This window comes from Numida meleagris, chromosome 11 (genome assembly GCF_002078875.1).
Source record: "Numida meleagris isolate 19003 breed g44 Domestic line chromosome 11, NumMel1.0, whole genome shotgun sequence".
Lineage (NCBI taxonomy): Eukaryota > Metazoa > Chordata > Aves > Galliformes > Numididae > Numida > Numida meleagris.
Window position 1 is genome coordinate 15,882,481 of NC_034419.1, and position 8,364 is coordinate 15,890,844.

An 8,364-nucleotide genomic window follows, 5' to 3' on the forward strand; every position below is an offset into this window, starting at 1 on the left:
AAATATTTAGTTTGTTTTTAGCTTGTGGGACTAAACAACATCATTTTCATTACTGCAAAATCTTCCTCTTTTCTTCTCCTGCAAGCATCCCTGGTCCCCTGGCAGTAGTCTGCCTCCCAGAACATGCTAATATTGCTTGCATTACTGCAGGATTACCACAGTGAAGTATACACTTGGTATTATAATTCATAATGTTGCTTTAAAAGATTAACCACTCCCATGGCTGTCTGGTAATTACAGAGCAGAATTTTTTTTAACAAAGAACAGCATGCACAAAATGACTGGCGAGGAGGTAAGTGTTTGGGGCTTGCTTTGTTTTTCAACTTCAGTGAAAACCAGATGCAAAATTGATAAAGGAGAGCAAGAGTGGTTTTTAAGACGAGGTACTTCAGTATATTAGTAATTTAACAGATTTATATGAAGGAGATGGTACTGTCGGGCCCTGGAATGTCACAGAGTGATGCAGTTGGCAATTGCCAGCTCAGATGACTTCCACAAGCACATCCAAAATAATTAATAGACCTTCTAGAGCTTCCCAGGGAGGAGAGTGTGCTGGTGAAAGAGTAATAGTTAGCTTAGCCTGTCAAGGTTCATTCTTTTTCAGAACGCCGGTCCTCCCTTGATGCCCTCTAATGGTGTTTTGAAACACCAGAAGGTTTTTGCGCGAGCAACATGGCCCATTGTACTTCAGTTAAATGCATTTTGATGTTAGACATACGCTTGGTTCAAAAATACCAGCTACCTACCTCTTCCTGAGGGGATCTCTAGGGAGAATAGCCACATTGACTTGAATTGGCCAAAGACACAATGAGTTCTTAATGCGATAAACTGGTAGTATGTTAAGTCGCCTTAATGTGTGGAAACTTGACCAGCCTTTGCTGAGGGCTCAGGAAGCTGTTTAATGGCTGTGTGACAAGAGCATGTGTTTGTTTAATTGCCTGTTTGTGTTTATTGCAAAGCCTTTGGGAACATGGTAATTTGTCCCATTGTTATTTGAAAATGTGGGTCTGGCACCCAAATCGACAGCACACGACAGACACTGCTCTTGTACCAAGTGTTGTTTCATCAACATTCATCATGCTCCCCGTTGGTGAGGACGGCAGCCCTTAAAGCAGCAAAGCAGGATTCTTCTTTCCAGTCTTTCCTCACATGGGCTTGTCCAGAGCTGACCAGGCTGAGCGAAGGCTGGAAATTTTGTGCTTAAATGACAAGTCACTCGCTGTCCATCCAATGAGAGTAGCATTTAAAGGCTGCTGTATGATAGCATTTAAGGATTATTCTGCCTTTCACAGCTGGAGGTGCAGTAGTTTTACACTCTTAGAGAAAACACCTAAAAGATATCAGCCTGAGGCAAAGTCTGCTGAAGGTGCTGATGTCTTTTTTTGCTCATTACACTGGCCTTTGATCAGGTGCTAATGTATGGTGATAGCTTTTTCTGTACCTTTTCTGAATGGGATCTTAGTGCAGAACTGTCTTGGGCTGTAGGACTGCAGCAGTCCTGGGGATAGATCTGCTTTCTTGGCTGGAGATGACCAGACATGTTGATGGTGCAATGAGGCCTGACAATCTGTGCTAGGGAGCAGGACTCATTTTGCTGTGAATTTACATGGAAAGTCCCTGCCTAGCAATCATGTTAAATATAAAGCTTCCTGAGATCCTACTATTTCTTTTCTCCAGATTCTTGCTTTATTTTGGAAGGCAAGTTTTCCATCCAAGAGCACCAGCTGGAAATGCTTTCCTTCCTGTTTTCTCTAAATTAGCCATTTTGAGTGTTTTCTTGGTGGAGGAAGATAGAGGGTTGCTGATGATTAAGATAATAGCTGGCTTTCCAGCTCAGTATCCAGCACCATAGAATACATCTACTTCTGTAGATGGAGCCTAGGAATAGACGTATCAATATACATTACAGGCTTGTCATAACTCACTCATTTCCTATTTCAAACAGGAGGAAATATACTTGAACATATCTGTTGTATCTGTCAAGACTTCTCATTTGTCAAACTATTAGTGGTCCCTCTGTCAACATAAATAAATCTGTCCATAAATCTTGACAGGTATAATCATTTGTTGCGTTTGAAAGGCAAGTCTCTAACATTAGACCCCTTTTGATTCCTAACATGATTATCTTTAAAGAAAGACATTTCAGTTGCCTTCTGAATCTGGCCTCTGTCAAATGATTTCTCCGCTCTTGCTGAGTTATCTACTCTTACGAAGTAAGCAAAGGCATAATTCGTGCTGTCAAGTCTCTTGAAGACCACACGAATCATTGGCAGTGCAGAAGCTCTGAGGCCCTACCCCTCAAGCATTTATGCTCCTGTTCGTCAGAGTGAGCTCCTGATACACTTACTTATTACTCTTTGCTGCTAGTTTTCTTATTCCTATACTGAGCCATTCTTCTGGCACCAGTTGTCCATCCTTTACTTTTGGGAAGATATCAAAGGACGTCCTTTGATGGTTTTCCATCTGAAGCTGCTGATCTTTTCAGTGCTGTTGTTGTTGGCAAACGATCTGTACCCATTCAAGGGAATTAAGCCTCCAAAATGGCTGTTTACATAGGGGATAGCATAACTTCAGATTGAATTCCAGAATACCAACGTGGGTTTCATGAGCTGCCCTGCTGTTCTGGGGCACTCTCACTTGAGAATAGGCTGCCTGAGCAGCTCTCCAGAGAGATACGAAGTGACCTCGTTTCTGCATTGGGGCCTAACACCAGTAATTTTGCCTGCTTGGTTGGTAACAGTTATCCAGCGTCCACCACACTGGAATGTGAAGTGGGGGGGTCTTCGGACAGAGTTCAGCATACAGCTCTGGCTTGTGACCCAGAGATTGGGCAGTGCACGAGTGCCAGAAAGCAGCCAGTGAGGTGCATGACTTCATAGCATTCCCTGCCACATGGAAAACGCAAAGTACAAACATACGCAAAGACTGAATCAGGAGATTCCTGGGCTGGGTTTGCGGAAAACACATAGAAAAGACCGGATCCTGCAGGCACTTGGTACCTGAGCAGCTGCAGTGTCTCAGGAGTGCCCAAATTACGCAGCGAATGGAAATTAGCTAGTGAACACCAGAGGATCACAAGTCTAATGTTTCCCCTTCGCTGTCTTCTGATACTGAAGAGAGGAAATCTTCAGTGTTTTTCACAAAATATATTTAAAGTTCTTTCTTTTCCCTCTTGCAACTTTCCACTCCTTTAAATCATCTGTGGTTTGCTGCAGCAAAGATTTTTAATTGACAGAATTTCAACTTGCACTCTAAGGAGACTCATTACTTCACAAGTTTTCTGGTTTCATGGGGCCTTGTTGCCACGTGGGATATTTCCCACTGTCTTCAGTGTATCTTTGCCACTGAAACTAGGTTGTTTTTTTTTCTGAGCTGTAAAAGAAGCATCTGTAACAAGAGCAATTATTTTGGAAGTGATCCCTTCTACTTGTGATCTTATGATACCTTGCACAGTACGTCCAGATGCAGTGTCATAATGCTTTGAGGAAGCAGCTGTTAACTAAGATTCCTGTTCACAATTCTTATTACAGTTGATTATTAAACAGCCATTCTTTCCCCATCAAGCCACATTCTAGGATATTTCACCAGAGCAGATAATATGCAAGAACCTACACAGACATGTAGTTTGCCATATCTAAGTGATAGTAAGAGGAAACTCAGTCCTTCACTTCTAGACACCTAATTGAGGGAAGGATTCTGTTAAATTTGTATTTAGTATCTGTTTTTTTGTCAGAGTACTTAGAAATACATGGTCAAAGAGGACAGCTGACTGTAGTTTTACTGACAAAACACATTAAAAAACACCTTTATACTCTTGGTGCATGGAATTTGTTGAATCTGAGGTGGTAACAGCTTGCTTTTATGAGACTGCTTGATCTTGGGCACATGCTTATAAACAGAGCAAGTGCATTTGTGTTCACATCAACACCTACGTGTACTGATACCATTGGAGGGGCTGCAGAACTTCTAGTCTCCAAGTGAGAGCTTCAGACAGTCTGAATTGTGGAGGCAGATGACCAGAGTTGCTTAAATCCCACGATTAATCTATTCTATGGCCTTTTTCATCTGCCTCTCTGTCCTTCCCTGAGTAACCAGCACCCATTAGCTCTCACTGCCACTTTTTCCTCTTTCTCCAGGCCAGTGAAGATGCTGGGCTCTGCAGCTTCCTTTTCTGTGGACTGGCAAGATGGTGCGTTGTCAGGTAACCACTGTCACCACCAAGCGCAGAGCTCTTTGCATCTAGAGTAGAATGGCACCTTCTAAGCTGCTGCTTTTATGCGTTAACCTACTTGGAAACAGAGGCTCATGTGCAGATTTCCTCTGTATTCTGTGCAGACTGGAACGTCAGCCAGATCTGAGCTGAATCAAAATCCCCTGATGTAGACATCCCCAAATTTTATGGGTGCAAAAGACGTCTTGATCCAAATTTTGCAGTTTGCTCCCATCTCTGCTTAAAACATAAAATGTATGTTTTTAGGCAAAAAGGATATAAACATCTTGTTCGTGTTTGAGCTGAGAATGTCTTTTTTCTGTAGGCTGTCAACACAACTTCAAATGCATGCAGCCTGTCCAATCTGACAGACAATTTGCATATTTGTGGAATGCTAACGCCAAGTTACTGTATACATTTGTACATGAAAGCATCAGAAAATTTGGAGGATTAAAGGTGGAAATGTATCCCCCTCAGCCTTGATCAAAGATCAAGACAGCACATCAATAGACACAGACAAATAGCTGCTGTTTTGCCATTTAGAGCAACTTACCCCAAAATAATAAAATCGATGCTATTTCCTAGGACATTAATAGCTGAGAGCTTTACACATGCTAATTGCTGGAGCATTGTTTTAGCCACTTGAGAGCATAATGTGGAATCTGACACATTGTGTGAGCCCTCTGACACATTGACTGTCATCTTGTTCTGCATGTCTGGGATGCAGCTAGACCTCCCCAGTGGAAATATTTATGTCTAGGTCCACACCTTCCTCAGGTCCTGGAAAGTCCTTGCACTCCAGATGGAGGTGCTTGGCCTGTACTAAAGAGACTTAGTTTGCAATGAGGTGGGCGTCAGGAGGAGCAGCAGCAGGCGCTCAACAATTTGCCATGGAAAGATGCTTAATTTTCTGCATGCATCCAGGTACATTCTGTAGCCTGGCTCTAGACACATTGATTTGAAAATGGAGACTTTCAGCCTTAAAAACAGAATGTGCTAAAGAACAGTTCTGCGTCATTCTACCTAAGGATCAAAAACTGATGTTTATTTTAATTTTAGTGAAAAGTAACCTCAGTAAGTTGTTCTGTATTGGCCAATGGATATAATTTAGGATCAGATATTGGCAGCACAGGACAGAGAAAACAGGAGCTAGTCAAATCTTTCCTCTAGTCTTTGATCCAAAACATGAGTATTGCTTTGATTCAGAAAGGGTTTGGCCAGCCTTTTTCCTAAATGGTTGCACGTCTCTGCATTCTCTGGCTGGGGGGAGTGGAAGTGGCAAAGCCTCAGATACCTGGGAACCAAGAGCTGAAAACTTTCCTGGAAACTTCTCATGGTCTAACACAACTCCCAAGCCAGGCTCCAGCCTGTGCGGATGCAGACAACCAGCCAAACAGAACCACCAGGTCTGTCAAGATGCAGCCATCGCTTACAGAAGAGGACTAGGAGTTTTAAGGGTGTTTGTGGGAGCTTAACACCCAAATCCTTTTAATCTTTATGAGATTTTTCTCTCCTCTTTCTCATACTCCAGTAGAAAACCTTGTCTGTTCTCTTCAAATATTTTTAAGACTTCACACAGTACTTCATAGGTATGCTTCTCCAATTCACCTAAACTACAAAAGCACTAAGTTTTAGCTGTGCTTGCTCAAACCTACCCCAAAAAGCCCCAGCTGACACTGAAACTCTCAGCCGTACAAAGCCCTGTGCTACCATGAGGCAGGTCTAGTTTAGGTATCCCAGGCTGAAAACTTGAGTCTTAATGCATTCCAAAAAGTATGTTGTTCTAGAGCACATCGCTTAAACTAAGATGCCTTTCTACTGGGAGCAGTGTTACTGAGCCAGTCTCTGCTTGGATAACCATTCCAACACCGATCTGACAATTCACATGTAGGAAAAGTCCTCTCACACATTCACAGTTTTAGGTGACCTCCATATATTTGTTTAAAAAATAATTAGGTTTGCTTAACTCTTGTACTGTTGCATTTTCTTTTTTTTTTTCCTCCCCTCCTTAAAGTAGCTTTTCCTGTAACTCTCCCAGACCAGTACAATGCTGGCTTTTAAAAGTGATTTGTCTGTTACCAGGCAGTTTTAAACTTTTACTTCCTAAGTCCTTGCAAACCAGAAATACAAGGAGACTAAAAAATCTCCTGGGGATTATTTTTATAGTAACAGTGAAAGCTTAAAACATTGCAGCAGCAGCCAAATTATTTTTCTTTTAGTGGAAACAATACCAACAACTGGAGTCTACATACAAAACAGTTTAAAGCTACCCATAAAAATGACTAACAAATGAGTGCTACATTTCTTTTTATCATTTACTCTTTATAAAAAGTGACAGTTTGAGGGCTACTAATTTGGCAAGTTATTTCCCCTCTGTAGTCATGGTTGTTCAATAATTAAAGGTTATTGAGAACGTGGACGTATACATACCAGTAGAGTCTAACAGCTCTGAGTGTTTGAGGAGATAGTTCAGTTTTCTCACTTACTGCTGAAGAAATAGGTAGATATGTGCAAAATGTAGCCACAGGGCCAAGTTTGATTCCAGATTAAAAATAAATAAGCTAAGAACTCTCTCATGACTAAAGTCCAAGTCCTATTTACTTTCTGTAACACTCCAAAATTGTTTAGAATGAGGACTTGCAATGAAATATAGTTTCCTGAAGGCATAGAGGAATATTTTCTCCCATGACTAAACAAATGGCTTCTTAAGCACAATTGAAATGAAACATTTAAAGAATAATTCAAGTACTATTAATTACTAATGCAAATTATTGAGGCTACTTTAAAAGTCACACATGGTCTTCTCAGGTAAATATTCACTTCTTAAAATCTATTATTAAAAACAGTATGCATTGGCATCTGAGCATCCCCATTGTTCTTGGAAATGGCACTTATGTTCTTGAGTGACTTAGACCACCACAGGAAATCAATGTCTGCCATTTCATCACCTATTTGATGGCAGTGGCCTTTTCTGTACCTGTAAATCGTAGAAAAAAAAATATATGTATGTCTATACCATTCCCTCTGAAATGGGACTTCTATAAGTAGTTGGTCCAATTCTGTCTTGGTTGGAGCCAGTGGCTGGACTCACAGAGCTAGGCCTGGTGTAACATTGGGTAGGTGCGCCCAGTGTGTCCCTCTGTTAGCTGCAACGCAGGAGAGCTGACTCCAGTTACTTTGGTCACAACTATTTTACCTGCCCAAATGAGATATTAAAGACAAGGACGAATCTGGTTATGAGGATGTACTCCAAATTGAGTCTAGAGAACAAACGACCAAATGTGCAGAGGCCATTGGGTGTCCAGTAGAGTTTCAGCTGTGTATTTGGCCTTCGTGAGGTCCTATAGAAAAGCAAAAGCGGCCCATTGTCTGAAGCCTTCCCAAAGCCTGCATTAATCAATAATTACAGACCAATTTATATCAGTACTCACCATGAGGTACATAGGAGTGGGGGGAAAAGATCATGGTCCATAAGATTGAGATTAAGCCAATAACTTTCTAAGCCAAAACTGACCTTCGCACTGAGCTCTTGCCGAAACAGCCACCAACACCGTGAGAAAATCTGTAATGCTAGAATGGGATGAAAAGTACCACAATAATAGCAGGGTGGCAAAGTTTTTGTCTACAGCAAATGAGAATGAGCCCAAATACAGCCACAAGAATAAAAGAAAAGAGCTACTTACCTTTAGAAAGCCTCAGGAAGATAAAGAACTCCAGCAAGAGATGCCTTTACCTCTACTGCCAGCCCTTAAATGAGGTCTGGGAAGGGCTGGATCCTGGCTCCACCCCTTCCGGTCACTCAGGTACATTGCATGCACCTGAGCTCCCCTGGGCTGGCCCTGCCTTCCCGCCAGCTGCTCCATCAGTGGTTCAGGCTGTGACTCAGCATTTCCACCACAAAATCCATTCCAGTGTATATGAAACATAGTGGAATAATAACATCTCATTTGACTATACAAAGTCATTTTTTCCTTAGTGTTTTAGTTCTCAAAATTCCCAGAATACACTACATTGAAACTGTTCACTTGAGAAATTAAGTACCGTATGTGATAAGACAGTCATGTGAAATTTTTAAGCTGTCATTAAAAACGATTATAATTAGGACAAACTATATGAAAATGCTTTAAAATTGAGACCCTGGTGAATTAAAAATT

The 8,364-nt window shown here is 41.5% G+C and overlaps 1 long non-coding RNA gene across 3 annotated transcripts; it reads right to left on the reverse strand.

Annotated features, from left to right (window-relative positions):
* LOC110404998 lies at positions 2,541-7,928 on the reverse strand. Of its 3 annotated transcripts, none has more exons than XR_002442637.1 (4): positions 7,894-7,928; positions 7,642-7,780; positions 6,641-7,551; positions 2,541-4,447 (listed from the first exon to the last, which is right to left on the reverse strand). It is a non-coding gene; the product is annotated as an uncharacterized LOC110404998 (long non-coding RNA). The 3 variants fall into 3 exon arrangements; XR_002442636.1 differs by lacking the exon at positions 2,541-4,447 and having other exon boundaries at positions 4,472-7,187; positions 7,302-7,551; XR_002442635.1 differs by lacking the exon at positions 2,541-4,447 and having other exon boundaries at positions 4,472-7,551.